The sequence below is a fragment of the Hyla sarda genome, chromosome 2, assembly GCF_029499605.1.
Source record: "Hyla sarda isolate aHylSar1 chromosome 2, aHylSar1.hap1, whole genome shotgun sequence".
NCBI lineage: Eukaryota > Metazoa > Chordata > Amphibia > Anura > Hylidae > Hyla > Hyla sarda.
In genome coordinates, this window is record NC_079190.1 from 266,141,950 (window position 1) to 266,164,260 (window position 22,311).

Sequence of the window (22,311 nt, forward strand, 5' to 3'; positions counted from 1 at the left end):
AGCACCACAACAGTGTTACTTGATCCGTCAGAGGAGTTAACCTTAACCGCAGATATCGACACTCTGAGGAGCGATGAACCCCTTGACTACTGGGTGTGCCGGCTTGACCTGTGGCCTGAGCTATCCCAATTTGCTCTCGAACTTCTGGCGTGTCCTGCTTCAAGTGTCCTGTCAGAAAGGACCTTCAGTGCAGCAGGAGGTATTGTCACTGAGAAGAGGAGTCGCCTTGGTCAAAAAAGTCTGGATTACCTCACCTTTCTTAAGATGAATGAGGGATGGATCCCGAAGGGACTGACACTGGGCGATACATTTGACTGAACAAGGCCTGATCAGATGAGCTCCCTTGGCCTAAAAATGGTCCACACGCTGCTGTATTTGAACTCTGAATGCCGGATGACTTGCGTGACTTATCCGCCACCAACTAGGGTTCAAGCTGCAATGTTTTAGGGAACTTTCTGCCTGGCAAAACAAACAGAAATTTTTCAGGACGCTGCTACAGCAGCGGCTGCGACAAAACCAAATTTTCCAGCCAGGTGTACATGTCTAATTTTTCTGGCCTCTGCTGATGCACTTGTTATGGTGCTGCAATTTTTCTGGCTGCTGCTACAGCTGCGGCTGCGACAATACCCAATTTTTCATCTATGTGTACATGCCTAATTTTTCTGGCCTTTGCTGCTGCACTTATGGTGCTGCAATTTTTATGGCCGCTGCTACAGCTGCAACAATACCAAATTTTCCTGCCAGGTGTACATGCCTAATTTTTCTGGCCTCTGCTGCTGCACTTGTTATGGTGCTGCAATTTTTATGGCCGCTGCTACAGCTGCGACAATACCAAATTTTCCAGCCAGGTGTACATGCCTAATTTTTCTGGCCTCTGCTACTGCACTTTTTCTGGTGGTGCAATTTTTCTGGCTGCTGCTACAGATGCGGCTGTGACAATACCCAATTTTTCATCCATGTGTACATGCCTAATTTTTCTGGCCTCTGCTGCTGCAATTGTTATGGTGCTGCAGTTTTTATGGCCACTGCTGCAGAAGCGGCTGCAACAATACCAAATTTTTAGGCATGTGTACATGCCTAATTTTTCAGGTACTCTCTGCTGACATCTCTGTCCATTTTTGCAACCGTGGATATTAGATGTATGCAAAGGGTAGCATGGTGGCTCAGAGGTTAGCACTGCTGTCTTGCAGCGCTGGGGCCTTGTGTTCAATTCCCACTATGTGCTGCCTCAACGGGGGCTCTAACTATGTGCTGCCTAATATGGGGGAATCTTATGTGCTGCCTAAAGGGGGAATCTAACTATGTACTGCCTAAAGGGAGGCTCTAACTATGTGAAGTATCCAAGCAAGATACAGCTCACTCCTGCAATGCGCACACCTGTGTCTCGGACCCGCCGGCACCGCCCCGGCTTCCACAGTAAATCCAACACAAACGAATGTCCAGCACTTGGTATGCGAATAAAATATTCTTCGTTTATTGAAGTTGCACAGGACAAACAGGTACAAATGGTCTTTCTGACGCGTTTCGCGCTTAGATGCGCTTAGTCATAGAAATTCTACATTCAGACTGTTACATATTCTTTGCGAAATTATTTCTTCCTCTGCAGCATGTTTAACAAATGTGTCAATATCTAATTTGAGTTTAGCTGTTGGATCTTCTTTTAACAGTGTATATGCATTTCTATCACTCTGCGCATCAGCACGATGGCCCCTCCCTTGTCAGCCCTCTTTATCACAAGGGAGGGGTCATCGCGCTGATTTTTAAGAGCACTCCACTCATCTTTCGATATATTGGAATGCACCCTAGGAACATTATTCAATTTTTCGCAGACTTCTGCAATTACTGCAGAATGTTTCAAAGCTATTGCATATTATTTCTGGTACAAAAGTAGATTTCTTTCTCAGCGTGTCAGGGACAGTGTGTAACGGTCTGTCTGCACGCTGAGGAGAAAATTCTTTATCATGAAGATACATTTTCATTTTAATATTATGACAGAATTTAAACATGTCAATTTTTAAATCAAATATGTCTTTGTCATGAAAGGGAACAAATCCCGAACCTTTATTAAACACTGTCCTTTCTGTATCGGTAAGGCCATGATCAGAAATATTCACAGTTAGATCTTCTTCTGTAATTTGTTTCATTTAGTTTTTTCTTTGTCTTTGTCTTATTACTTTCTTGTCGATTTGTTTTCTTCTTCTGTAGTGTCCAAACTCTTTTTCTCCAAACTTCTCTTTCATACCAGATTTTTCTTTTGTTTTTCCTAAAAAACACGGTTTTCTTGTTGTTGTCTGTTCAGACTTGTCTGCATCCGAAGTATCAGATGTTGTATATTGATTTAATTTTCCTAGTCTCCATTGTCGTCTCTCCTCTGCCCATCTAGTTTGCATATAGTCTCTCATATCACGTTATCATTTTTGTAATTTTTTGTTACTATCCCTTTCAGTGAATGAAAAGACCTCTGCTTTATTCTCAGTCAATTGGCTGAGATCTGAAAAATACATTTTTCTTTATTCTTTTCTCTTTTAAATGTCTACACGGTGAATCACTGCAGGTCAGAAAGAAAAAAGGTCTCTGTGTAGACCTTAGGTAATGCTCAGGTGTGGGTATTCACCAAATCCACTGCACATATCCATAGAATTCAAGACCATGAGCTATATAGCATTTCCATTTTTACTCAAATAATTAGACTCTCACTGTTAGATGCTTCGATTAAGTTTTTCTTTATTCCATCTTTTTGCTGTAAAATTCAAAGCTTATAAGTGTAAAAACTGTAAAAACTAGGCATACATCTATACTGGCAGCATACTGCTCTCTCCAGGTCCTCAGATGTCATAGGTTTGGACTCCCCGCCAAGGCATATTATTCCTCCAGATCGCTTGATTTCTGCAGCTCCTGCCAATATTCAGCAAGTTCCTCCTGGAAAATCCTTTGTGCCCGCCAGATTACGACGCAAGGTTCTGAAAGTGGGTCATTCTGGTCATCCTGGAGTGCGTAAGACTTTACTTCTAATCTTTGGCACTACTGGAGGCCGCATCTAGAACGTGATGTTTCTGATTTTGGTTGTTCCTGTGACACTTGTGCCAGAGACAAGACTCCTCAGCAGAAACCTGGTGGACTCTTACAGCCTTTACCCATTCCCATACCCAGTACTTTTTGCTACATATCTTCCGTCTACATGGTCTTCCACAGCATATTGTTTCGGACGGCGGAGTTCAGTTTATTTCTAAGTTCTGGAGATCTCTTTGTACCCGTCTAGACAACAATCTGGACTTCTCTTCAGTCTACCACCATCAGTCCAACGGTCAAGTGAAGAGGGTTAATCAAATTCTGGAGACTTATCTTCGTCATTTTGTTTCTGCTCGCCAAGACGATTGGGTCAGCCTTCTCCCTTGGGCAGAATTCTCATATAATCATAAGGATTCCGAGTCCACGAGGTCTTCTCCTTTTTTGTTGTATACGGACTCCCTCTCCGTCTTCCTCTTTCACTTCCAGTTTCTTCCGATGTGCCAGCTGTTGATGAGCTTGTCCTTGAATTTTATTCCATTTGGCAACAAACTCGATAGACTTTATCTCAAGCTTCCTCACGCATGAAGGCACAGGCTGATAAGAGTAGAAGACCTTCTCTCCTGGTGACAAGGTTTGGCTTTCCTCCAAATACATTCAGTTTAGGATTGCCTGCTACAACCTTGGTCCTTGCTTTCTAGGCCCCTTCCAGGTGTTGCAAAAGATTAATCCAGTCTCCTACAAACTCTGTTTACCTGCTTCTTTACGTATTCCTAATTCTTTCCATGTTTCCCTCCTCAAGCCTCTAGTCATCAACCGGTTTACTGAGAAGAATTTTGTCCCCAAGCCAGTCTCTTCTCTTCTGATGTCTACAAGGTCAAAGAGATTCTTGCCACTAAGAACGTGAGAGATAAACAATTCTTCCTGGTTGACCGGGAAGGTTATGGTCCAGAGGAAAGATCTTTGGAGTTGGAGGAGAATATCCTGGACCATGACCTTCTCAGGAAATTTCTGCCCACAAAAGGAAGGGGGAGACCAAAGGAGGGTACATTGCCCTGCTCTCTCCTCCAGCCGGTGGGGCTGGGATTCGCAACACAGGACTCGCCTGCATGCGAATCCCAGCCCATCACTCACCTCAGTCCTCTGCTGTCTCCTCCCCTGCCACTCAGCTCCGGTGCGTGTGTCCCCATCTCCTAGGGCGCTCACGTGCTGGAGCTATAAGATTTAAAGGGCCAGTGCCCCAATAATTAAGTCTACACCTGTGCCTCCCTTATAAATTCCTGCACTTCCCACACATTCCTACAGGATATTTGTTGCCTTGTGCCATTGAGAAAGCGTTACTGAGTCTTGCCTTGCCGTGTTTCTGACCCCTTGTTCTTTGACCTCACCTTACTACTGTGCCGCCTGCCTACTGACCGCTTGCTATGTTCTTGACTACGCATCTGTGCTGCCTGCTCTGACCTTCTGCTATCCTGATTATGAGTTAATGTATCCCTCCTGTGCCTCGAATCTCCTCAGCCTCCTGCGTGGTCGAGTCGTGCCAGGGGTGGGCCTGCCGCAGCAAGACCATGCCACTTTGCGGTGGGCTCTGGTTAAAACTAGTGGCACCTTAGACTCTGCTACCTGGTCCAGCCCACATCATCTGCCACACAGGTCCAGCGGATCCACTACCTCCAGTGTTCCTGTCTTCTAACTGTGAGTGTTGAAGATATCAGCATGAGGAGAACATATGGTGGCAGAATAAGATAGCCTGGAGCTGGCATCAGCATGAGGAGAACATATGGTGGCTGAATGAGACAGCCTGGAGCTAGCATCAGCATGAGGAGAACATATGGTGGCAGAATGAGACAGCCTGGAGGTAGCATCAGCAGCATCAGGAGTCCTGAAAAGTAACCTGGTGACAGAGTGGGGCAGTGGGTGGCAATACCAGTACCCAGTGACGAAGGTGGATGAAAAAAGGAGAACTTGGATTCAGATGTGTGGCATCAAGTGGGTGATCAGAATAGTAACTGAGGCAGGTAGGCAGAAGAAACGGTATCTTTTGTAAAAGTGTTAGTGTGTACAAGAAAGTATTGAAGATATGCATTACGTAAAATTTTACTTTTAATAATATTCTTAGGATAAAATATGTACCCAAAATTTTTATTTTTATTAAACAAAAGGAAATGTGTGTAAAAAACACCATATGCCACCTACACTACCAAGTATTGATGTGATACAAAGACCTCTGAAAGGTGGAAGGGAACAACGTATGGTCCATTGTAACCGGTGGGGGTAAAAACGTCCCCTCTAAGGCCCTACTCTCGCACTATTAATTCCCTACTTGCCCTAAAAAGGGCGGCCTCACACAGGAACCTCTCCCTATTTCCACCTGCAAACACTGTCATTTCCCAGGGTCCTTAGGTGGAAATAGGGAGATGTTCCTGTGTGGGGCCGCCCTTTTTAAGATGAGTAACACTTTCCTTGAAAAGCTGGAAGGGAACAACGTATTGTCCATTGTAGCAGGTGGGGGCAAAAACTTCCCCTGTAAGGCCCTACACTTGCCCTATTAAATCCCTTCTTGGTAAGTGTTATTCACCCTAAAAAGGGCAGCCCTGCACAGGAAACTCTCCCTATTTGCACCTAAAAACCCTGGGAAATGGCAGTGTTTGTAGGTGGAAATAGGGAGAGGTTCCTGTGTGGGTGTCATGATTCGGCTTACAGGTTGTGGATCCACTGTGTCAGCGAGGGATTGGCGTGGACCGTGCTGGTGGACCGGTTCTAAGAGGCTACTGGTGTTCACCAGAGCCCGCCGCAAAGCGGGATGGTCTTGCTGCGGCAGTAGCAACCAGGTCGTATCCACTAGCAACGGCTCAACCTCGCTGACTACTGAGAAGGCGTGGGACAGAAGGACTAGACAGAGGCAAGGTCAGACGTAGCAGAAGGTCGGTGCAGGCGGCAAGGTTCGTAGTCAATATGGATAGCAGGAGATCAGGTAACACAGGCTTGGACAACACTAAACGCTTTCACTGGCACAAGGCAACAAGATCCGGCAAGGGAGTGCAGGGGAAGTGATGTGATATAGCCAGGGAGCAGGTGGAAGCCAATTAAGCTAATTGGGCCAGGCACCAATCATTGGTGCACTGGCCCTTTAAGTCTCAGAGAGCTGGGGGCCGGCGGGCCGGGACGGGTTAGTGACTTGGGATGCGATTCGCGAGCGGGCGCGTCCCGCTGTGCGAATCGCATCCCCGCCGGCAATGTCAGTGCAGCGCTCCCGGTCAGCGGGTCTGACCGGGGCGCTGCAGGGAGAGAGACGCCGTGAGCGCTCCGGGGAGGAGCAGGGACCCGGAGCGCTCGGCGTAACAGTACCCCCCCCCTTAGGTCTCCCCCTTTCTTTGTCCGGCAACTGCTTCCCATGGGATGAGGACACCGGGAGTGATTAAAGGGTTTCCTCAAAGGCAGGCCGTACAGCAGGAGTGGGAATGGGGAGAGAGGGCAGGGGGTGAAGCATGGCACGGGACAGGGTGTCACCAGGACGGGTGCCATGAGGAGGCAAGGCACAGTCCAGATAAGCCTTGGGGGGACCAGGTGTACGAGGAGGCACTGAGGCTTGCCTGACGGGACTGGGAGGGGGGGGAGAGGCATTTCTTATGGCAAGCAGAGTGCCAGTTCTTGATCTCCCCGGTGGTCCAGTCAAGGGTGGGAGAATGAAGCTGGAGCCATGGCAGACCTCAGAGGACCTCAGAGGTGCAGTTGGGAAGGACGAAAAATTCAATCATTTCGTGATGGGGTCCAATGCACATTAAGAGGGGTTTTGTGCGGTAACGCACGGTGCAATCCAATCTAACTCCGTTGACCGCGGAAATGTAGAGCGGCTTGACGAGACGGGTCACTGGGATGCAGAATTTATTCACTAAAGAATCCAGAATAAAATTCCCAGAGGCACCAGAGTCCAAGCAGGCCACGGCTGAGAGGGAGGAGTTGGCAGAAGGAGAAATCCGCATGGGCACCGTGAGACGTGGAGAAGCAGACTTTGAACCAAGAGACGCCACACCCACGTGAGCTGGGTGCGTGCGTGCGTTTCCTAGACGTGGAGGATGAATAGGGCAATCCACCAAGAAATGCTCGGTACTGGCACAGTACAGACAAAGATTTTCTTCCCTACGGCGATTCCTCTCTTCCTGGGTCAGGCGAGACCGATCCACTTGCATGGCCTCCTCGGCGGGAGGCCCAGGTGTAGATTGCAAAGGATACTGTGGGAGAGGTGCCCAGAGATCTAAGTCTTTTTCCTGGCGGAGCTCCTGATGTCTCTCAGAAAAACGCATGTCAATGCGGGTGGCCAAATGGATAAGTTCTTGCAGGTTGGCAGGAATCTCTTGTGCGGCCAGCACATCCTTGATGTTACTGGATAGGCCTTTTTTAAAGGTCGCGCAGAGTGCCTCGTTATTCCAAGATAATTCGGAAGCAAGAGTACGAAATTGGATGGCGTACTCGCCTACAGAAAAATTACCCTGGACCAGGTTCAGCAGGGCTGTCTCGGCAGAAGAAGCTCGAGCTGGTTCCTCGAAGACACTACGGACTTTAGCGAAGAAGGACTGGACTGTGGCTGTGGCAGGATCATTGCGGTCCCAGAGCGGTGTGGCCCAAGACAAGGCCTTTCCTGAAAGAAGGCTCACTACGAACGCCACCTTAGACCGTTCTGTTGGAAACAAGTCCGACAACATCTCCATATGCAAGGGACATTGAGACAAAAATCCACGGCAGAGTCTAGAGTCCCCATCAAATTTGTCCGGCAGGGACAAGCGGAGGCTAGGAGCGGCCACTCGCTGCGGAGGAGGTGCAGGAGCTGGCGGAGGAGATGGTTGCTGCTGTAGCAGAGGCAGAAGTTGCTGTAACGTGGCGGTCAACTGCGACAGCTGCTGTCCTTGTTGGGCAATCTGCTGCGATTGCTGAGCGACCACCGTGGTAAGGTCAGCGAGACTTGGCAGCGGCACCTCAGCGGGATCCATGGCCGGATCTACTGTCACGATTCGGCTTACAGGTTGTGGATCCACTGTGTCAGCGAGGGATTGGCGTGGACCGTGCTGGTGGACCGGTTCTAAGAGGCTACTGGTGTTCACCAGAGCCAGCCGCAAAGCGGGATGGTCTTGCTGCGGCAGTAGCAACCAGGTCGTATCCACTAGTAACGGCTCAACCTTGCTGACTGCTGAGAAGGCGTGGGACAGAAGGACTAGGCAGAGGCAAGGTCAGACGTAGCAGAAGGTCGGGGCAGGCGGCAAGGTTCGTAGTCAATATGGATAGCAGGAGATCAGGTAACACAGGCTTGGACAACACTAAACGCTTTCACTGGCACAAGGCAACAAGATCCGGCAAGGGAGTGCAGGGGAAGTGATGTGATATAGCCAGGGAGCAGGTGGAAGCCAATTAAGCTAATTGGGCCAGGCACCAATCATTGGTGCACTGGACCTTTAAGTCTCAGAGAGCTGGCGCGCGCGCGCCCTAGAGAGCGGAGCCGCGCGCCAGCACATGACAGCCGGGGACCGGGACGGGTAAGTGACTTGGGATGCGATTCGCGAGCGGGCGCGTCCCGCTGTGCGAAACGCATCCCCGCCGGCAATGTCAGTGCAGCGCTCCCGGTCAGCGGGTCTGACCGGGGCGCTGCAGGGAGAGAGACGCCGTGAGCGCTCCGGGGAGGAGCAGGGACCCGGAGCGCTCGGCGTAACAGTGGGACCGCCCTTTTTAGGGCGAGTTACACTTGCCAAGAAGGGAATTAATAATGCAAGAGTATACAGGGAAAGTTTTTACCCCACCTGTTAAAATGGACCATACGTTGTTCCCTTCCACCTTTTAGAGGTCTTTGCATCACATCAATACTAGGTGGGGTAGGTGGCACATGGTGTTTTTTGCACACCTTTCCTTTTCTTAGATATAAAACAAAATTGGGGTCCATATATTCTATCCTAAGAAAAGTTAAGTTTTAGCTAATGCATATCCTCAATACTTAATTGTGGTCTGATGCGGAGGAATTTCTTTAACTGGGAGCAGCACCTTAAATATGTTTTGCACTATCCATATTTGTGAAGTGTTGGTGTGGCACCATGGTCAATCTACTCTGATGCATCAGGCATTGGTGGGTGGAAATAGTGATCCATGCCTGATTCACCTTCACAAAGGTCAGTCTCTCCACATTTTTCGTGGACAAGTTCTCCTTGGGGTTACTATGGCCCCCGTCGCACTAAACACTCGCTCTGATGGCACACTACTGGTCGGACAGGACTGTTTTTCCAGGGCAAACTCTGCTAGTTGCGGCCACAAATCAAGTTTGGCTTCCCAGAAGTCCAGCGGATCTTCAAAGGGTGTGGGCAGGGTCATGTCAAGGTATGCCACCACCTGCTGGTTTACCTGCTGCTGATGAGTTGCTTCACTTTGCGGGTGAAGAAAGGTACTCATCAGTGACTGTAGACTCAGGCTGCTGCTGATGGAGCTGGTACTGCTCCTGCCACCCCACCACTCCCCAGCAGCCATGGCAGTTGAAAGTGAGCGCAGAGGGCCCCCCGAGTCAGACCTGCAAGAGGATGAACGATGGCTCCGATAGGCTTCGGCCAACTGTAGTAGGTCAGTTTTCCCTCCCTCTCAGTGGGTGTAAAAAAGGCCCTAATTTTGTGGCGGTAGTGAGGATCCAATAAGGTGGAGAGCCAGAAGTCATCCCAATGCCGAATGGTGACAATTCAGCGGTCACTACACAAGCAAGTGAGCATGCATCGTCCCATTTGTGCAAGTTACTTGGAGGGGCTCCCTGCCCTCATCACCACTGCATACTGCCACGGTGTGTCTGGGTCCTCTGCCACGCCTTCCTCATAACCCTCTAGCTCCTCTGGCTGCTCCTGCTCTCCTGTCATATTACTATATAAACTGCCCTTTTCGCGAAACCTAAACTGTGCTCCACTCTCTCCCTCCCCCTCTTCTTCCAGTTCATTCCCCACAGGGCTCATGTGGCCTTTTGATGTAGTCACCACCTTTCGAGTGCCCTGAACAGCCTTCATTTTCAACACGTGTTATAGGAAAAAAAAAGAAGCAGTGGAATAATCCTGGCGGCTGACTAATAATGTGGCTTCCTCAAAGGGCCTGAGCAAATGGCAGGTGTCACATTATGAACTGGCACTGGTTGACATTAAAGTTACATAGGGGAGTCCCCCTATCCACTTGGATCATCAAGAAATCGGTGATGGCTTTTCTCTGTTCAAATAGTCAGTCCAACATATGGAGGCTGGAATTCCAACATGTGGAAATGTCGCAAATCAGACTATGTTGGGGATACCATTCTGACGCTGCAGCTCAAGGAATGTATGCTTTGCAGTGTACAAGTGGCTGAAGTGCATGCAAAGTTTCCATCCCATTGTTAGGATGTCTTGCAGATGGAGGAGAACACTTCAGGAACCGCTTGACAACCAGATTGAAAACGTGTGCAATGCAGGGCGCATGGCTCAGGCTTCCTTTTCACAGCGCAGAGATGTTCTTCCCACTGCCAGTCACCATGGTTCCCATTTCCAGTTTTCGTGGAGTAAGCCCTGATTCGATTTCTTGATGAATGACTTTTAGCAGTTCCTCCCTTGTGTGACTCTGCCGTGCCCTGCGCATATGGTATGCTGTGTGTGTGGGGGGGGGGGGGGGGCACTGAGACTTGTCCATGCAGTGGAGGCTGGGTACATGGTGGAGGATGAGGAGACGGAGTCGCACACTGTCACAGGACAAACAGCCTGAGAGCATGGAGGCGGAAACGGCGTGACCTGTTCAAGTTGCTTTTGTGGCTGTGCAGGCACCACATTCACCCAGTGGGCCATAAAGGACAGGTGTTGTCCCTGACCATAGTTACAGCTCCACACGTCGGCACTGTCGTGCACTTTGGTACACTCCGACAGGCTCAAGGACTGGCCCACCTTCTCTTCCACAAAATTGTGCATGGCTGGTACTGCCATCAGTTCTTTGAAAGGTGCAGAGTCCACCACTTGAAAATGGAGGGACTGCAGCACTAGCAACTTGAGTGGGCACATACTGTTGTCTCTTGGACAATGGATTGTCTCTTGCAGATGGATTGCTGGTGGAATGACTTACTCGAAATAGGAGGAGCAGGAGCATCTGGAGCGACAGAAGATGGGTATGACATTGGAGCCTTGGATGGCTGAAACAGGGAGCGGCGTGCCACTGGGTGATGCAGCAGGCTGGGCCACCACATCGGAGCCACGGTTCTCCCAGGCCACTTTATGGTGATGCTGCATATATTGAAGCAGGGCCCTGGTGCCAACATTGGGACCCTGGCCACGCTTCACCTTCTGCCTATACATTTTGCATGTGGCCAGGTTAACATCTTCCGGATGCTTGATGAAAAACTGCCACACCGCCGAGTAGCTGATTTTCCCCCCAACTGTCCACACTGATTGACTGCTACTGCTGCTAACTCCAGGAACTCCAGGGGAAGGTAGGCTGCCGCGAAGCAGGTGGTCTACCCCAGGCACATTTTGCTCCAGACTTCCCACTTCTGCCACCATGCTGACTGCCAACCATGCAACCACCCTGCTGGCTCACCTGCTGCCTCACGGGCAACCTGCAACCTTCTTCTCCTGATGATGAAGCCCCTTCTGCACCTTGCTCCCAAGTGCGATCGACTTCATCATCATCAAATTGTGTCTGCAAGTCACTGATGTCCTCCTCAACAGTGTCTTCTTCAGGAGCCTGAATGCTCGCAACACCACCTCCCACGCCACTCTCCTCATCACTAGCCGGGGAAGCCGCAGATGTCTCCTCCACTTCTTGGTTGGGTAGTAGCTGCTGACTGTCCTCCAGTAGATAGTCCTCACTAAATAGTGGAGCGGAACCCACAGCATACGATACTTCTTTAGGGGAGGAAACAGCATAGGACAGAGGCAATGGGAGGACAGGGACTGCTCTCGGGCCATGCCAACTGAGGTTTGTGTCTGAGGAACCCACCGACTGTTGACTGGGGGGGTGGGTGTCAGATGTCACTTGTGATGAAGTGGATGACCGAGTTAACTAGTCAATGACAACAGATGGGTTGCTGGTCGAGACACAACCGATTGCTGATATCGGGAGCACAGGCCTCTTGCTGCAACTCCTGCTGCCACTTGCCCCTAGTCTGCTGTGACCTCTGCATGAAGAATTTAGGCCTCTGCCACTTCTCTGTCCATGTCATGGCACTTCTCAGCCTGACATAATTAGTGCGTATGTGAGGGGAGGACAATACGCTCCACTAAGCTTAAAACAGTATTTGTCTACAACACCAGCAGGTGTGTACTTTAGCCTGTCCTTTCACAGTAAGTAGGCCCTTAAGACTTTAACCGGAACAAAATGGTACACCACGTAGATGCATGTGGTATGCACTTATGAGCGGAGTACAATACGCTCCACTAAACTTAAAACAGTATTTGTCTACAACACCAGTAGGTGTGTACTTTTGGCTGGCCTATCACAGTAAGTAGGCCCTCAACCTTTTGGGGACGGAGGGCGTATGGGTACGCCCTTGCTTCCCGGTACATAAGGATGGAGGGAGTACCTGTATTTAAGTTGTTCGGAGGTTGAACCTGGTGACTGTTTTCCTGAGGACTGTTCCTTGACCAAAAAACTGTATAACTGATATTGTCCATGTATGCCTTGTACATTGGAAAATAAAAAGTTACAGCACATCTGCAAAACTTGTCTTTGTCACCCCGATGAAGCGCTAAAGAAGAAGTCAGATTTTGGGTTTCATCCCTTGCCAGGGACACCCGCAACCTGTTTCCAGCCTGCCTGTTCAAACTGAGGAATTTCCAGATGGAATAACTATTGCCAGAGGTTCCACGGGTGCCTTGCTGTCCCCATAGATGACAAGTATTCTGCATGGATCCTATCTAAAAAACCCCACCCAACCGCTACAAAATTATATATAAAAATACGAAAAAGGTATTAAAAATTACCCAAAAAATATAAAAAATAACCCAACCCTCCCCTCACATTCGCCATAATTAAACATTGGCTGTCAACATAATGCTGACAGCTACAATACACTGCACTGTAATACTAGTGCAATGTATTACATGGGTGATCAGTAGATCGCTGGTGACAGCCCTCTCATGGAATAAAAAAGAACACAAAAAAAAGTTAAATAAATGAATTAAACAGAACACCCTTAACCCCTTCCCGCAGAATGGCATATATAAACGCCGGGTTGTGCAGTGCGTTCGCGCATCCCGGCGTTTATATATGCCATTCAGTTAACCCGGCGATGCGCAGCATCGCACGGGTTAACTGGCAGAAGTCCCGCTGTTTCCAGCAGGGGACAACTTCTGCTTCACCCCCAGGACCATCCATTGATGGTCCTGGTCAGCGATCACTGTGATTGGTCCCTGTAAACCAATCACAGTGATCTGGGGTGAAAGTTCAGATCCCCCGCACTGCCCGCCCCTGGAAGTCGGGCAGAACGGGGGACGATGGCTGCGGGGGCTTGCGGGGACCTGCGGCATAGGAGGGGAACATCAGGGGACCGGCGGACTTACCTGGCGGGACCGAGGAGCAGCGCGGGACCGGCCACGTGGAGGAGCAGCGACGGGACCGGCAGGTAAGTGCATGGTCCTCAGAAGCAGCAGTGAAGATCTTCACTGCTGCTTCTAGGAGTCTGAAAACTACAACTCCCAGCATGCCTAGACAGCCTTTGGCTGTCTGGGCATGCTGGGAGTTGTAGTTTTGCAACATCTGGAGGGCCCCAGTTTGGAGACCATTGTATAATGGTCTCCAATCTGTGCTCTTCCAGCTGTTGCAAAACTACAACTCCCAGCATGCACTGACTGTCCAGGCATGCTGGGAGTTTTAGTTCAGCAACATCTGGCCCTTCAGATGTTGCCGAACTACAACTCCCAGCATGCCCTTCAGCTGTCTGGGCATGCTGGGAGTTGTAGTTTTGCAACAACTGGAGACACACTGGTTGGGAAACATTGTTTCTAACTCAGTGTTTCCTAACCTGTGTGCCTCCAGCTGTTGCAAAACTATAATTCCCAGCATGCACTAACAGACCATGCATGCTGGGAGTTGTAGTTTTGCAACATCTGGAGGGCCCCAGTTTGGAGACCATTGTATAATGGTCTCCAATCTGTGCTCTTCCAGCTGTTGCAAAACTACAATTCCCAGTATGCACTGACTGTCCACGCATGCTGGGAGTTTTACAACAGCTGGAGGCACCCTGTTTGGGAATCACTGGCGTAGAATACCCCTATGTCCACCCCTATGCAAATCCCTAATTTAGGCCTCAAATGCACATGGCGCTCTCACTTTGGAGCCCTGTCGTATTTCAAGGCAACGGTTTAGGGCGACATATGGGGTATCGCCGTACTCGGGAGAAATTACGTTATAAGGTTTGGGGGGCTTTTTCTTCTTTAACCCTTCATGAAAAGGAAATGTTGGGGTCTACACCAGAATGTTAGTGTAAAAATTTTTTATTTTTTACACTAACATGCTGATGTTGCCCTATACTTTACATTTTCACAAGAGGTAAAAGGGAAAAAAGCCCCCCAAAATTTGTAACGCAATTTCTCCCGACTACAGAGATACCCCATATGTGAGCGCAAAGTGCTCTGGGGGCGCACAACAAGGCCCAGAAGGGAGAGCGCACCATGTACATTTGAGGTGATTTGCACAGGGGTGGCTGATTGTTACAGCGGTTTTGACAAACGCAAAAAAAACAAAACCCCACATGTGACCCCATTTCGGAAACTACAAGCCTCTCGGAATGTAATGAGGGGTGCAGTGAGAATTTACCCCCCACAGGTGTCTGACGGATCTTTGGAACAGTGGTCCGTGAAAATGAAAACTTGTTCAGCCCACTGTTCCAAAGATCTATCAGACACCAGTGGGGGGCAAATGCTCACTGTACCCCTTGTTACGTTCCTCAAGGGGTCTCGTTTCCAAAATGGTATGCCATGTGTTTTTTTTTTGCTGTTCTGGCACCAGAGGGGCTTCCTAAATGCGATATGCCCCCTGAAAAAATTTACTCTCAAAAAGCCAAATATGACTCCTTCTCTTCTGAGCATTGTAGTTCGCCCATAGTGCACTTCAGGTCAACTTATGGGGTACCTCCATACTCAGAAGAGAAGGGGTTACAAATATTGGGGGGTATTTCCTGCTATTAACCCTTGCAAAAATGTGAAATTTGGGGGGAAACACACATTTTAGTGGAAATTTTTTTTTTTTTTTTTACATATGCAAAAGTCGTGAAACACCTGTGGGGTAACAAGGCTCACTTTATTCCTTATTACATTCCTCAAGGGGTCTAGTTTCCAAAATGGTATGCCATGTGTTTTTTTTTGCTGTTCTGGCACCATAGGGGCTTCCTAAATGAGACATGCCCCCCGAGCAAAATTTGCTCTCAAAAAGCCAAATATGACTCCTTCTCTTCTGAGCATTGTAGTTCGCCCATAGTGCACTTCAGGTTAACTTATGGGGTACCTCCATACTCAGAAGAGAAGGGGTTACAAATATTGGGGGGTATTTCCTGCTATTAACCCTTGGAAAAATGTGAAATTTGGGGGGAAACACACATTTTAGTGAAAAAAAATAATTTTTTTTTACATATGCAAAAGTCGTGAAACACCTGTGGGGTATTAAGGCTCACTTTATTCCTTGTTATGTTCCTCAAGGGGTCTAGTTTCCAAAATGGTATGCCATGTGAGGGTTTTTTGCTGTTCTGGCACCATAGGGGCTTCCTAAATGCAACATGCCCCCCAAAAACCATTTCAGAAAAACGTACTCTCCAAAATCCCCTTGTCGCTCTTTCCCTTCTGAGCCCTCTACTGCGCCCGCCGAACACTTTACATAGACATATGAGGTATGTGCTTAGTCGAGAGAAATTGGGCTACAAATATAAGTATAAATTTTCTCCTTTTACCCCTTGTAAAAATTCAAAAATTGGGTCTACAAGAACATGCGAGTGTAAAAAATTAAGATTGTGAATTTTCTCCTTCACTTTGCTTCTATTCCTGTGAAACACCTAAAGGGTTAAAATGATGACTGAATGTCATTTTGAATACTTTGGGGGGGTGCAGTTTTTATAATGGGGTCTTTTGTGGGGTATTTCTAATATGAAGACCCTTCAAATCCACTTCAAACCTGAACTGGTCCCTGAAAAATAGTGAGTTTGAAAATTTTGTGAAAAATTGGAAAATTGCTGCTGAACTTTGAAGCCCTCTGGTGTCTTCCAAAAGTAAAAACTCGTCACTTTTATGATGCAGACATAAAGTAGACATATTGTATATGTGAATAAAATTTTTTTTTATTTGTAATATACATTTTCCTTACAAGCAGAGAGCTTCAAAGTTAGAAAAATGCAAAATTTTCAAATTTTTCATCAAATTTTTTGATTTTTCACAAGGAAAGGATGCAAGTTACCATAAAATTTTACCACTAAGTTAAAGTAGAATATGTCAAGAAAAAACAATCTCGGAATCAGAATGATAACTAAAAGCATTCCAGAGTTATTAATGTTTAAAGTGACAGTGGTCAGATGTGCAAAAAACGCTCTGGTCCTTAAGGCCAAAATGGGCTTGGTCCTGAAGGGGTTAAAAAACATATAAAAAAAGAGATAAAAAAACACAATAAAACTCCTGACAATGCCGTAACCATACATTGTCTTTTAGAATAATGAAGAGAGACATTGTCATACTACTGAAATCTATTAATATATGAGTTATCGAAAGATGGCTTCTTTAAGTCTCTTAATGGAAATAGTTAAAACTAATAATAAGAAAAATAAGGTTAATAAAATAATTAAAAAAAAAAAAAACTAAAACTCCACCTCCAAAAAATCATCCCTTTAAAAAATTTTTTGTATCAAATATAAAATTGAGAACAAAGAAAAAAAATATATAAAAATGCCCAAAAACTTTATAACCGCATAAAAAACATCTTGTCTTTTAGAACAATGTCAAGAGACATAAGACACTGTCTTACTACTGCAGTCTATTAATATATGAGCTATCAAAAGTTGGCTGCTTTAAGTCCCTTAATGTGAATAGTTAAAACTAATAATAAGAAAAACAAGGTTAGTAAAATAATTTAAAAAAACTAAAACTCCGCCTCCACAAAAACATCCCTTTTAAAACCATTTTTGTATCAAATATAAAATTAAGAAAACAGAAAAATAAATATATAAAAATGCCCCAAAAACTTTATAATCCCATTAAAAACTTCTAATGATAGCCATAACCATACACTGCCTGTCACCATAATGCCGAGAGGCATAATACACTGCACTACAATAGTACTGCAGTGTTTCATAGAAACGATAAGATCAGTGGAGAAAGGTCGCTCTTTTATGGGAAAGACAAAAATAGAAAGGCAGAAATGCTCTAAAAAAAACATTAATAATAAAAATAAAACTGACCATAGCCATGGTAATACATAGCCTGTAAACATAATGCTGAAATGCATAGAAAACTGCACTTTAACTCTAGTGCAGTGTATTAAATGAGCAATCAGAAGATCACTGTTGATTGTCCTCTTTAAAAATACTTAAAGGCTAGGGTCACACTCAGGAATTTCAATCCGGAATATTTATGAACGGAAATTCCACACTTACATTCACGTTCTCATAGATGTAGATGTATTGTGCACAGATTGATTTTAAACAAAGTTTAAAAATAAAAGACAAACGATTTATAAAACCATCAACCCCTACACCCACAAAAAATATATATATTCATAAAAAAATAAAAAAAATGATATTAAAAATCACCAAAAAAAATTTTATAACCCAAACCCCCCTCATACTAGCCATACCTAAATGTTGGCTGTCAGCATAAACATGAGCTCCGATATGCCAATGAAAGGGTGAAACTACACCGCCTGCTGGATCAGGACTGTCGGACATTTATTAGTAAGCACTGTGGGTGAAGTGACTTTTTTACATTTGTACTTTCAAAAAATGGAGATTGCTCCGATTTTGTACTAAGAACTTTAAACTACTAAAGCATTTCTTAAAAATGCATATTGTTGTCAAGTGTGAATTACTTCTTATGTTGGATGCTGTTTTAGACGGAGTGGAGCCTCCGTTCACTCATACTGCTCCAGTGCCAAAAATAAGGTTTATCACTTTATCTATGTATGGGCTGTTAGCATAAGGCTGAAAGGCATAATATACTGCACTATAATACCAGTGCAGTGTATTATATGAGCGATCTGAAGATCGCTGGTAAACGCCCATTTATAGGATTAGTTTAAAAAGAATAAAGAAAAGAAACAGTTGATAAAATAATAAAAAAAAATATCAGCAGCATAATGTTGGGTGGCATAAAACACTTAATAAAATAATTCAACCCCCTCTTTCAAAATTAAAAGGCATACATTTCCAGTACATGATTAACTGTTACATATAATATAAACATTTTAGATAAAATATTTAATAAAAAAATAATTAAAAATATACAATGTGTTTTAGGTAAAAAAAAAATGATCTAGATGCCAATGTGTTTCATCTGTTTTTTGTTCCTTTTTTTATGCTGTTTCATACTTCCTGAGATAAGTAGTTCTGGCCCTAGAGTGTTATATATATATATATATATATATATATATATATATATATATATATATATATATATATATATTGTGATGATCCTTCTTGGGGATTAGCTCTGGGATCGTCCTGGACCACGCCACAGGATGCGTTTCTTCTCAATAAACCAGCAAACGAACCCTTATAATGCAAATCTGGCACCTTGCCAGTTTTATTAGACAGGTTGCAGGGAAAGAAATAAACAAAAAGCAGGAGCAAAACAAAATCCTAGACCGTCTGGTCACTGACTAAACAGATCAGCTTGTCCTGACTAACAACCGCTGAGCTTCCCTCAGCCGGTTAAACATATGTCCCCTGCAACCTTCTACTCACAATTCATGTCACTCTCTTTGAGCCACTCATAGCTCTGGCTGTGTACTCCTCAGGAGGCTCTGTCTCTTCCCTACAGCCCACATGCTGTCTCCTAGGAAGAGCCCACATTAGACTGACTCTCCATCTTATATACACACCTCCCTTCCCTCCTGCCTCATTACTTAAGAAGCAGGTGAGAGCTTCTGCAGGGTGAGTCAAGACAATACACCCTTTCCTTGCCACACTGCCACAATATATATATATATATATATATATATATATATATATATATATATATATATATGTCTGTTGCATGTATCAGGAACATGTTATCATACCTGTGTCTTTTTACAGGTAATTGATGCCCGGTGAGAAGTTGAACGTGACATATAGTCTCGTCAGCTGCAAGAAAGGAACCACGAGACAGGTAATTAATATTTATATTTATTGCTGATAACAATCAGGCTAGATTTAAAATCTAGACCTGCAGAGATGTTATAGTCTCTCCCTTATACATGAAGATATATGTGTTGTTAAAGCACAACTGTCATAATTTTTTAACCCCCCAGACTACTATAATGTTGTTCCTGATGACCATAAAGTGACTGCAGCCATACCTTTATCGCTGCTCTTCCTTCTTTTATAACTTATAAAATCCTTTTATTCAGCGGTCAGACACAGTCAGATAGGCGTGGATTGGGGTTCGCAAAGTCCGGCCTCCGCCACGACTATCCTCTCTTTCAGCGCTGGGACCGCTGTGTAGTAAGACTCAGCGGTCCACAGCACATGCGCCCCTCCCGTCTGGCTCTGATATTCTACAAAAAAGAAAAAAATGCCCGTTGTCCTCTTCAGCTACCGGTGACCATGTTGTGCAGATACTAGAGGCAGAGTGCTTGTTCGTTCACTGCCTCTAGCACAGCACATGCGCACTGAGCGCATAGACGGCAGGAGGTAGTGAGCGCTCGCTCTGTCAATTCAGGGCAGTAGCGCACATGTCTGAGAGGGGCGCATGTGCCCCTGATTCGTTGTGGACCACGGTGTCTTACTACACAGTGGTCCCAGCGCTGAAAGAGAGGATATAAGTGGCGGAGGCAGGGTTTTGTGAACCCCAAGCCACGCCTATCCGACTGTGCCTGACCGCTGAATAAAAGGATTTTATAAGTTATAAAAGAAGGAAAAGCAGCGCTAAAGGTATGGCTGCAGTCACATTATGGTCATCAGGAACAACATTATCGTAGTCTGGGGGGTTAAAAAATTATTGACAGTTGCGCTTTAATAAGTATATCGTTTATGGACAGCTTCTTATACAACACAAGCATATCTCAGGTACAGAGATTAGGAACACTTATGATCCTTATTCTCTGTTATTTATTTGTAGGAATGCCCTATTTTTAATAATTAATAGAATAGAGTCAACCGACTGCAGAGTTTACAAGTTTACTTTAGACTGTGAGCTGACTAACCACAGATTTAGGACTTAACCCCTTGAGGACTCAGCCTGTTTTCAATTTAAGGACTCAGCAAATTTTAGTTTTTTTCCTCCTTCCCTTCTAAAAATCATAACACTTTCAATTTCTCACCTACAGACCCATATAAGGGCTTGTTTTTTGAGTCACCAATTGTAATTTGTAATGACATTACTTATTTTTATAATATAAACTGCGGCAAAAGAAAAAAAATATTTGTGGGGTGAAAAGAAAAAAGAAACAACATTTTGTAAATTTTGGGGGCTCCCTTTTCCAAGCAGTACACTTTTCGGTAAAACTGACACCATGGCCCTTATTTACTAAGAGTGTAGTGTAGGTTTCTTTGTGGGTTTGAATTCCCTACAATTTATTTTCTGCTCTGATCTATCTGGTTTTCCTCAGCTCAAATTCACTACATTTTATGTGGAAACCTTAGTAAATATGTTGGGTTTTTGTGAAAATGTCGGGATAATGCCCCTTTTTGGAGAACACACCCCATTTTCACAGAGGCCACGCCCCTTATTCAGGTTTTCTTAGCAAAATGGAGAGTTAGTCGGGGTTTTTTCAATTCTGACACAAAATCTGGCGCAAAATCTGGCGCAGACAGAATTTCTGACGCAACGCGACAGATTCTGGCGCACAACGCGACAAAACATGTCGGGTTTGCAATAGTAAATGAGGGCCCATATCTGTATTCAGGTGGTCTATATGGTTACAAGGATACCGAATTTATGTAGGTTTTATTTTATTTTAATAATTGAAAATTTTTTAAACTACATGCACCAAAATGAGTATGTTTAACACCTTAAGGACCATGGACGTGTATGCATGTCCAGGCTGAATGCACGTTCAGCCATTAGGACGTGTATACTCGTCCATGGTTCTCGTGGGTGCTGCCCAGTGCACCCACGAGATCGCGGCAGGGACTCGGCTGTAACACACAGCCGGGACCCTGCTGCAATGCCGGGACTGAAGTAGACTTCAGTTCTGGCATTTTAACCCTTGCAGCCGCGGTTGGAAGTGACCGCTGGCTGTAAGTGTTATGACAGAGGCAGAGAGCTCCCTCTGTCTTCCCTGCAGCTCCCCGCAACGTGATCGCGGGGTACTGTGTGTAATCCCCGGCGGGCGGGGACCTGCGTTACTGCTGGGACAGAAGAAAACTTCGGTCCCGGCAGTTTAACCCTTACAGCCTCGGTCGGAAGCAACCGCGAGCTGTAAGGAGTTTTGACAGAGGGAGGGGGCTCCCTCTGTCTCTCTCCTGTAGCACCCCACAACTATCGCGGGGTGCTGCTGCTTACCTGCGCGGCTGGGTGTCTTTACTAAGACCCCCAGGTCTGCCCCGGTTATTGCCTGACAAGACGTGCCTGAGGCACGTCCTTATATGCTAGTGCAAAACTGGCAGACAGCATATAACTGCAGTGCTTTGGAATACTGAGTATTCCAAAGCATTAAAAAAATGTGTAAAAAAATATAAAATAATTAAAAAAGAAAGTGTAAAGACAATAAATGTAAAAAAAAGGTGTAAAAAAAAGTGTAAAGAAATTTAATTTAAAAAAAAAAAGTGCAAAAAAATTATAAAAATACATTTATTAAATAAATATAATAAAAAATAAAAATGCATAATGTGTAGGATCACACGGCGCACATCTGCAGCATATTACATGCTGCGGATGCCCGCCAACAGTCACAATAATGAGCTCCTTGCTGCGGCTTGGTAGCTTTGTGTGTCCACTCATAGCGGCGGATTTCCCGCCGGCAGTCATGAGCAGATACACTGAGCTACCCAGCCATAGCAGTGATCTTGCGCCTTGTGACTGCTGGCGGGGCATCCGCGGTGTGAAATAAGCCGTGGATGTGCTCTGTGCCCCTACACTGCATCCCGTTCATACTGCCTTTCTGCAGTGTTAGCGGTATCTGTCAGCTTCACGTCAAAAATAATGATGCTGACGTATACTGTAG

At 45.8% G+C, this 22,311-nt stretch overlaps 1 long non-coding RNA gene across 1 annotated transcript in view; it reads right to left on the reverse strand.

Moving 5' to 3' along the window:
- Positions 1–19,242: 19,242 nt before the first annotated feature.
- Positions 19,243–22,311, reverse strand: part of LOC130356083 (uncharacterized) — a 37,751-nt gene continuing 34,682 nt past the window's right edge. Inside the window, exon 3 of the long non-coding RNA XR_008888772.1 lies at positions 19,243–19,288. This is a non-coding gene — a long non-coding RNA (uncharacterized LOC130356083). The remainder of the gene's footprint in view (positions 19,289–22,311) is intronic.